General features: G+C 40.6%; 2 long non-coding RNA genes across 2 annotated transcripts; one reads left to right on the top strand and one right to left on the bottom strand.

Annotated features, from left to right (window-relative positions):
• Nucleotides 1–1,212: 1,212 nt before the first annotated feature.
• Nucleotides 1,213–5,662, bottom strand: LOC145448687 (uncharacterized). Its single transcript, XR_013918001.1, has 3 exons — nucleotides 5,277–5,662; nucleotides 5,044–5,202; nucleotides 1,213–1,492 (listed from the first exon to the last, which is right to left on the bottom strand). It is a non-coding gene; the product is annotated as an uncharacterized LOC145448687 (long non-coding RNA).
• LOC145448688 (uncharacterized) lies at nucleotides 1,734–3,028 on the top strand. The gene is made up of 2 exons (XR_013918002.1): nucleotides 1,734–1,803; nucleotides 2,401–3,028. It is a non-coding gene; the product is annotated as an uncharacterized LOC145448688 (long non-coding RNA).
• Nucleotides 5,663–10,312: the final 4,650 nt, after the last annotated feature.

Raw genomic sequence — 10,312 nt, forward strand, 5'->3', positions numbered from 1 at the left:
TCTCGGAACCTCACGACTTGATTACAACCCTGGCAGAAACGCTGACTACTCAGACCACATTTACATGTAACTGGTGGTATTGCTTTGATATTGGCCGCATAACAGTACATTTCTAAACTCTCCTGGTCATTATAACTGTCCTCATAATTAGAGTACTCAATAATGGACTGGAAATCGAATGATCGAGGCCATGACAACGCAGTGACTACTTTGAAATGGTATGCCACCCCACCACATAAAAAAGACGCTACCGACTCAATAAAATCCACCAAATTGATCAAACCACCAACCTGTCAAAACCTCCGGCATTGCCTTCTTTAGAAGGGAGCGATAATGCTTGTTCTGCTCCAGCAGTTCCATATTTTCAGACCTACAAGACAGAACACGCGAGATAGCAGACTGTCGCCTATCGACGCTCACGATAGGTCAAAATAAACTTTGCATTCAAACTTCACGAAGGACCCTGTGAAATTGTTGGCAACCAAAAAAAATCCGTCAAATTTGGCGGAATAGACACTTACGTGACCTTTGACACGAACCAATCAGGTTGCAGCAGGATGTAAACAAAGAACAAGCCCGGGCAAGCTTACTATGAGCTCTTATGGAAAAGGGTTGAAAAATATAGGTTTTTAGCAAAATTACATTGTATTGGGAATAGCTGGCTTTGGTGAATGGTAATAACGTAGAGCTAGTATGTATTTGCAGTGTTATAACGTACAATAAGTATGAATGGTGGCAAGCACGCATCAGCATGACATGTCCAAATGAATGAATTTCTGACAACTTTTCGGATGAAGCAACTATTGCTGTATTATCCTTAGTCGTATACTATAGGATTGTCGTACCGAATAGCATGTATTAGAGGAATCTTGTATAGTACAGTCTACAGTCTGTATCATTATCTAGCAAATTACTGTTACACTGGACACCTGTATGCATATTCAATGATCATATTAATATGATATATGTTAGGCAACATGATCCGTTCCCAGCTGAAATCTAGCTCGTGTGTTGAATCAGGATAAATGCCGGATAAACACTGTGCTAATAGCCTGTGTAATATGGAGCATTCCAGACCGTTCCTAGTGTGCGCTTTTACCTTTCCCAGAGCCAATAACATGCATGGAAGAATGTAAAATCTGGATAAAGGCATGTGGACTTCCTTGTAGTCATCTGAATTCTCATTTTATTAATAAAATGACATGTCTATTATTGTACCAAAAATTGAATCGTGACATAATCTAGATGAAACAATTCTGTGTTTCAAAATGAGTCCAATCTGAAATGCAGTCACACTTGATGCCACAATCGACTTGGTGTGTGTCTAGTTTTATTCCACTCCAGTCTTGTTGCTTGATGGTGTGTAATGTATTGAAATTGTTGAGAGCAATATATATTCAATGATGAGATGAATGGTTGAAATTGGTAGCGGTGATACGTTGCATGAGTCGGACGAGTACGCCTTGATAGGTGCCTGCACAGCAGTATTGCTCTGTAAAATAAACATATTATATATTTTGTGCAGGCTTGATGGATTTCTTTTATGAAGCTGCAGAAAGAGGAAGTCGATGGATAAAACGCAAGAAAATCAAATTTCTGGAAGAAGTATAGAAGCACAAAACAGGAAACTCGTCCAGGAAAATTACAAAATTGACGGACAATAGACGATTTCCAGCGCTCTGGCGCCAGTAGTGTATGACTGGCCAAGATTAGAACCAGCCTCATTTTGCTCCCCTGACGGTTATTCGCCGGCGTTTCTGAATACCACGCCATTGGAATGTAAGGAAGCCGCGTATATATAAGGTGATTTAATATTAGTTTATGCTAATATCTTGTAAGAAGTTCAGCTTGGAACTGTAAAGAACGTAGTTCTTGGCTTCTTATTGTCGCGAACAGATGCATGGCTATACCGGTGTAGCCTATGCATATTCAACAGTTTTTACGTTTGTGGACATTGAAACGTTTGCACTGAAATTCACTTGATCTGGAAATAATAGATTATTAGCAATGTTCCCTCTAAGCTTCGCACGTGCGCAGTGCTTACACGGTCTCTGCGCACAGAAAATTCAAGTTGCGCACAAAAAATCTAAAGTGAGGACCATTTTTTTTGTCGTTACGCACTGTTGTCCAAGGCTCTGCGCAGTAAGTTGGTGAGTGTGCGCAGACTCGTCAAAAATTAGAGGGAACATTGATTATTAGGCTACAAAACGTAGAATACATGGATTTCAGCATTCTCATTTTCTCAGACACAGTACCGGTACATATTAATTTCCTGTGTTCGTTTATTGGCATTAATGCTGCATGAAACTTATTTGGAGATGATAGCCTATCTTGATGTAGCATACCCAAAACGGCATAGGCCTAACAATATTGACTCCTATATGCTCATTCAATCTTTAGTTTGCAAAGATGAAGACATACATGATTGCAGCCAAGTGCCTGACAGTCAGCATTCAATGAAGCTCCATCGCATCGCAAGGCATCTCATCTTAGTAGTGAAACTATCGAATGTAAACAGTCTCTCAAGACTCTCCCGTTACAATAACAGCTGAATCCATCGACAATGGCGAACTCGAACTGAAGGACGTACGTTTCACGACATTTTGATCTTACTGGTCTAATAATTGATTTTCGAGCGTAAAATTGACCTGACGAACACTCTGATGAACCCAGGGGATGCTCGAAAACCCCAGATCTGGGTGGAAAAACCCAGGGGTGGCCTGTCTCACGAGCTGAAACAGCTTCGGCGATGGTAACAGCATTTAATCGAGACAGAATCAGCTGATATGAATGGGTGGGGTATCTTGGCTTGCATGCGATGGCGCGGATACTGCCAACACTGAGAGTCTTAGAAAACCACTTAGGGAGTCCCACAAGATTAAGAGATGTCTTTCAGATAGTACTGTTATGCAAACTGTTGTCAGGTATCGTACGCAGCTCATACTGTAGAATAAAATGATATTCATGATCCCGATATTCTTTGTTGTATTTGTATTCCTTCAATAAAATACTAGTTCTTTTGTTGGAACTATGTGTGACTTATTTCGTCTCGATGTTGCCTTGAGACTGGTATTGAGTTGGCGAACCCTGCTGTACAAACTGGTTGGATCTGTCTCTATGAGTATATAGAAAAACATCCACGTCAACACACAATCTGTCAGAGATTCTCTTCACTCGGTGTTGCTCGACTGAAATCTTTTGCCACGGAAATTTTGATGGGACAGAGCGATCACGTATTCTGTCTGCAGCAGTGCGTTAGCCTGATGTTATTGTCGTGGAATTGTCTTCCATATACTTTTGTATTCCGAGAGCTCTAGTAATGTAAATCACTGACTGAGACAAGCCTGATATCACTATCGTGGAAATGTCTTTCACAGACTCTTATATTCTCTGAGTGATCTAGAAATGTAAATCACAAACTACTGACATATTGACAATTTATTGCTTCGTCAAAAATAAACAAATTTGACTGGAAATCATGAAATCACATGTAAAGGTCTTATACTACTCGTCGCAACTATTGCAGTGGACTAATACAGTGCACTCATTTTTACAGAGGATATAGCTCAGTGGAGGTAACAGAAGAAGAAACACAAATAGGAGTCGAGGCAATAATAATATGCAGATTGTCATAATAATATGATGTTTATGATAGAAGTATAGATGGAAATAAATGTTATAAATAACAAGTTTCTCACAAATATGCCAGTGTTACACAAACCTTAAATAAAATCCTTTCCACAGTAACCTCTCCTATGTTCCAACGTAATACAATCTTTATTTATAGCTTCTTGTCCTTTGCGATGGAAGCTACCGGTACCTATATCACCATTCTCTCATTACTGCATAATGCACATAGGGACGCAACAATGAAGGTGTGAGACACCATTCGGCTTCGTTTTTACATGCTATATGCAGGCACTGGCACATATAGATCCACAACTATAATGACCTACGTTACGCCCCTTCAAAACCTCCGATCCGACAGCTGGCCAGCCTTTCGTAACAATGGCGCCACCCATGCGCAGCCAGTGGAAATCGTCTATTATTGCCAGTGAAGTTCAGTTCTCAGAGGAGCATCATAATGTCAAAAGATGCGGAGAAGCTGAAATTTTATGCTAGACTACATTAAATTCTTTCTGAATTGTCCGACTTATCCTACTGACGTCAAATTTATGGTATTGCTGTAAGCATACTATTAAACAATTGGTTCAGCCACATGTAACTGCTTCATTAAATCGCGATTTGGCCATGTAGATATGTGGTTCGTAAAAATGCACCATTTGCATTCATTCATGATTTCTCAAATCTAGAATGATTATTGACTGTCAATAAATCACATACAACTTTGAAAGGATTGATGGATTGTGGTACACTTACTTTTATGCAGGAACTATTCACAGGGAGCATTTCAGATCGAAATATTAGTTAAATATGTGGATTCGACAAGAAATGCAAGAAAATGATGGAGTTCAGCTATGGTGAGCCAGGCAATGCTATCATGGCAGAAAAGGAATTCACCATTGAGTCTGAAATCAAGAAATTGAATCTAGATTTAAATATTCCTGCACATGATTTACACAACGTCAAATGCCTTAGCAAGACTGTTCCACAACAAGAAAGATGGCGAGAGAACGTATTCATATTGAACAGCTGATCGGAAGAATCAAGGAGTATAAAATTTTGTTCGGTGTCATACTATGCAGCATTGTGTATCACAACTAACCAAATACGGACTAATTGCATACTCTAATTCAAGATTGAAAATTAAAAATGAATGACGCAACATATTCGGCAATTGTGCAAATTCAGTTCCATTGTGAATATCGTAATGCCTAATAGCATGCTACGGATCGTATTTGCGCGGTGCCAAGGTCAGTCTGTACCAACAGTGCATGTCTAGATATTCCAGTGGTGTGCATTGAAGCTTATTTAGATGCTCAATTTGTTGAATGAACAATTCTCCAGAAGAAAATGTTCTAGGATTATTTGTGTTTGGTGGAATGTTATAAAACTGAAGACACCAGATACACCAAAATCTACCTTGAGGCAGGAGTTGATCGGTTGCGAGTACGGTGGAGAGATTGCTTGTCAATCACAATGGAGCTCACTGATGCTGATGCAAATCACAATGTAGTCCTTTTAGCTTCAGGTGCTGGATTGTCTTAATCAATGCATATGCATGAGAGCATATATCAGAACCTAATATGAAAATAAATCATGGTTAAAATATCTATTGCAGGAGTCTCTGAAAAAATGTCTTTTTCCTTACTTACCCTGTCTTACAAGTGCAAGACGAATCAATAATGGATTTTCCGAGAACGTGTATTTCCATTGAGTGTGTTATCTCACTTTACCGCAAGTTGCGATAACATTGGCTGTTCACTAGAATATTGCTTCCAAAAAGAGTGGATTGTCTCCTCAATCTTTATCCCTAAATCGTGTGCGTAGCGCTCCATGAAATACTTCGAAGCTTTCTCCGCGGTGTTAGAAGAAGATGCTGTTCCACTCAAATCCATAAATTCGATAGAATCTCCATAGCTTTCAAGTTTCATAATAAATACACAAAAATTGTGATGTGTGGCAGCAGCTATATTTCATAGTATATATATTTCTGAACATGAGATATGCTTGAAAATTTTGCTCGAGACCTGGAGCCTATGAAATCCGTCAAAATATGCATTACCACAATCCTATAGTATAGTATACAACAATCGTCGCTTAATCCGAAAAGTTGTCAAAAACCCGTGTATTTGGACACAGCACGCTGGTGCGTACTTGCCACCATTCATGTTCATCCTAGATTAAAAGCTACAACTACATACTAGCTCTACGCTACTACTATTCATTAGGGCCAGTCATCCCCAATTCAACGTAATCTTGCTTAAAACCTTCATTTTTTAACCTTTTTCCATAAGAACTCATAGTAAGCTTGCCCGGGCTTGTTCTTTGTTTACATCCTGCTGCAACCTGATTGGTTGGTGTCAAAGGTCACGTAAGTGTCTATTCAAACCTGTTATTCATTACTAACAATTTCAAAGATCACAAGCTTCACTTGTCTTTTTCATACGACATTTCATTCGCCGTATCCACAATTTCCCATCGCTAATACTATTTTTTCAAAGCAAAAATGTTCTATTCGAAGAAATTCACTTCTTCGGGTCGGAATTGAGCTAATTGAACGTTTTGTAGGCAACCTAACAATTCATCATAGTCTCAGAAATTTCAAAAAATTTGAATTTTTTTAATAAATTCAAATTTTCTACACTAATACCTTATAATAACTCCAATAATTTCACTTCTGCACATTAGAATTGAGCCATATTAGATTTGCAGCGTTTTTAGCCAAGCTAACAATTTCATTGCGTCCTCAGTATAAGTTCGTGGTCCATGGTGCAATTTTACAGAAAATTTTACTTCGACCAACGCCACCGCACAAACTCGAGAAGCTCACATTCTCTTTTTCTCCATGTTGCGAGATTTGTCCAGTTCCATTTCGAAATATTCGCTTCTGTATTTGTAGTCGGCCACCTCCATCTCTAGGAGGCACATTCGAGAGTCGAACGGCACGCCAGGTTGGCTCGCTGCCGCGCCCATACGGGTCACGCGCTTCGAAAAAAGAATTTGTGATTTACGACAGTGACGATACACTTGTGTTTTTGATGCGCTCAAACACAATACTAACTTGGTTACTAATTTGCTCATATGAGCAACGGTCAGACAAGTTTTGAAAAGTGAGCACTTCTCGTTCTAGATTTTGATAAGTGAGTAGTCTTAGCTTTGCGATTTTTGAAAACGAGTAGTTGAGTTGCAGGTTTTGCAAATCGAGCAGTTTAGTCACGGAGTTTGATAAGTTATAGCTGCGGATTTTGATAAGTGAATAGCTCTAGTTTGTAGTTTTGAAAAGGAGCAGTTCTAGCTTTAATTGCAAGTGTTGAAAAGTGAGTAGTTTTAGCTCTGGTTGCAAGTTTTAAAAAGTGAAGAGTTCTCAGCTTCTCCGTTATTGTAGGTGGGGGGTCCTCGTCTGTCGCTTTGACAAGTTCCAACGCCGATAACGCCACGCATGTGCAATTCGTCGTACATTGTCACTCTAGTATAATGCCGATCCGTATACAGCTCGTAACCTTCTCCGGATTATTCATCGACCATATCGAGGACAAGTTGAGCACTTTTCCTGGGCCACAATCATAGGCGCCGACTTTTATTTTTTTACGAGATGGCGAAGTCTTGTGACGTCATAATTTTTCCATATCGATGACGTTATCGTCGCACGAAAACGCACGTTACTACATGCCGGTGGTGTGTACTACATGCCGGTGGTGTGCGTGCAGCGTTAAACCATTCGCGTGACATTTTAATACTGGCCTTGCACTCATTAATATCAAACCATGCAGTCGAGATATTAAATAGAATCTTAAAACGGTACGATCATTTGAAGTGTTGAAGTGCCTGCGCTACCAGTCCGTCCGACGGAATCTGCAGTTGCATCGATGTTATTCACGCGCAATGCCCAGTGTGACTAACGAAATACACTACGCACTGGCCTTGCAAGTAACATACGACAACTCTTGAATACTTCAAGCAGACAATAATGATGATTGCAAACGCGAAATCGCGCAGCCAATCAATAATTGTCTCTTGCGGTTTCTTGCTTCGCGTTGACCAACTCGCATCGCGGCAATTGTTTGATGATTAAAACATTGGTGCATTTCCCGATTCAAGTTCGCGAAGCATTTCGGGAGTACATCGGTAAATTCGTAAATTCAATCTGCATGTCGACGGCCGCCAACGCATACTAATTGAATTACGTGTTGACGGCCGCACAAATTTCGTTCTACGGCCGCCGGTTTGCCACCCTTGGGCAAGAATTAATTCCACTTTCGGACGCATGCCGCGATCTTACCAATAGAAATCCACTGTCTATCTAATGCCTAATAGTTTAATATTCGATAATGTTGTTATCGATACGAGTACATCCAGCAATCATCAAGTTTATTGGAATGTAGAAGGTTCCCTGTTCAAACGAATCGAATACAATCAGAATTTGTGCCACCCATAATCTTGTGATGCATCACGTTAATAATGAGAGGAAGACTGAAAAATGACTTTGTGCGACAATTTCGGAGTACGAATGTATCAAGTAGATAACAAGAAATATGGATGGTGGCAAATAAGAAAGCGTGTAATCTAATCAGTATCGCCACGAATCGGTTCCGAGTGTGACACTGTATTGAGTGGCTTTCGTCGCGACTCGCGACAATTGTTTTCTCATTATATCGGTGTTTAGGCTGTATTGCTGCATCTCCCGATTATTGTGATGGGCAAAGCGAATCTGCGAATAAATTAATTCCAATTTGCAGGCACAAACCAACACACCCTCCAATTTCGCGCTACGATTACCTATCACGAAGCTACCTAGCTCATGAATGGTTTTGTAAACGAATATGGCTGCACATAATTTAGATTTCAGAAAAGCAGAACGTATATTTGGGCGCTTGGTCGGCAGAGGAGATCTAGGATGGTGCTTCTCATCACACGCCAGGCGCGTGGCCAGTCGAAAAATTAGGATGATTTGGATTTTTTTCAAATTTACCAATATAGCATTAATTCAATTAGGGGTCAAGTACATGCGTAAATCGCGATCATATAATCTCTTCGTATCGACAATTTTAGGCGTATGATAAGCTTGCCACAGTCAGGGAGTGCTGCCAATTAGCGAGTCACTGATCTCTGGTGAACAATTAAATATGCGCGAGTATTACGCAGTCTCGGCTACAGTTTTCGCAAATCAAAATGTCCGAACTTGATTGCACCGATTTCAAACCTTTGTCGTATTTCAGAACTCGAGACATGATACACATCTTCTGGTCGTTACATTCAAGAATTAGCGGGACTCAATTTCGCACGTTAAAGTCTGTTTGCAGCGATTTGATTTTATTCAGGTTCGTGGTGTCGCTTTTTAATCAATTAGACATAAAACAATAACTAATTAGAGTAAACTCGGCCGCATTGTCTCGAAACCAGCGAGAGACAGGAACCAAAGCATGCTAGGCCCGAGACGCGATAGTTAGGCCATAGGTCAGCAATGATATCTTTCACTACAGGCCTATTGCAGACGCTATTGTGTAGGCCAGCGATGATATCGTGCGCACCATGCTGAAGCCGCCAATGCAGATGCGATTGTTGAAGCCTGCGGAACCAGGCTTGATCGAGACGCGATAAATCAGGCTAGCGACGATTGCCCCGCGCACGGGAATGAATGACCTAATTTCGCGACCATCTCAGCGGGAGATATTCACAGATTCTTCGCGCTAATTAACAAAGCGTTTCTCGCAAACCCGCCGCGCGGAACACTGATTACACAATTATTGAATTACAACTGTAGCAATTGCAAGAGTTAGAAGAGAAGAGAATGATCGTTTCAAAATGACGGGGTTTCACGTTTCAAGTAGGTACGTTCGACCCCCAAAAACCCGTGGCTACGCGCCTGGCACACGCGCGTATCGAAATTGAAGACGTCTCTAACGAGGTCGCATCGATTCGCCTGATTACTAATTATTGGTCACAAATCACTTGGGCGTTTGAGCATTTTGTACGAGGTGGCCGCCACCTCGTTAATATGGTCATGAGGGGGCTGCGCCACCTCGTAACCTCGTAAGTCGGCGCCTATGGCCACAATCGTTCGATAATTTGCCAGTTGCTACTTCAAATTTTAAACCATATCCGCTTCGAGACTCGCACAACTGGAATAATTTCATACCCACTTTTTTGGCTTTAGAGCAGGGGTGGGCAAACCTTTGAGCTCGCGGGCCGCCTTAAATATCTGAATCCATTCGCGGGCCGCACTATATAAAATTGGCATAATAAACTAAAACGCAGTATTGGTATTTGATTATATGGTGAGGTGTCTCAATTCTTGGATCATTGAAATCATTGAAATTTAAATCTGTGAGCCGCGATCTTGTATGCTAAATACACTTATGGTCCAATTCCAGAACACACAATGTTGACAGCATCATAACCATGTTAGCTACAAACACGCTTCCACTATGTGTAGATAAAATATAAATACTCTGATTCTACGCATATACAGAAAACAAATCTACCCAAGACATGCGCGAATCGCACATCACTGAAATAATTACAACAGGTGTGGCCAATCTGAAATCTCACTCGTGATCCGAATTATGTTAATCTCATTTGGGATTTCTGTGATGTTTAGCAGTTGAAACCTTTCAAGCTGCTTAAGACAGGGCTGTCGCGCCGCAAATTAAACATAAAAAACAGGAAGTATTCACATAAGAACAGTAGG

Source organism: Botryllus schlosseri, chromosome 10 (genome assembly GCF_051294905.1).
Source record: "Botryllus schlosseri isolate E-star chromosome 10, Bs_hap1, whole genome shotgun sequence".
Lineage (NCBI taxonomy): Eukaryota > Metazoa > Chordata > Ascidiacea > Stolidobranchia > Styelidae > Botryllus > Botryllus schlosseri.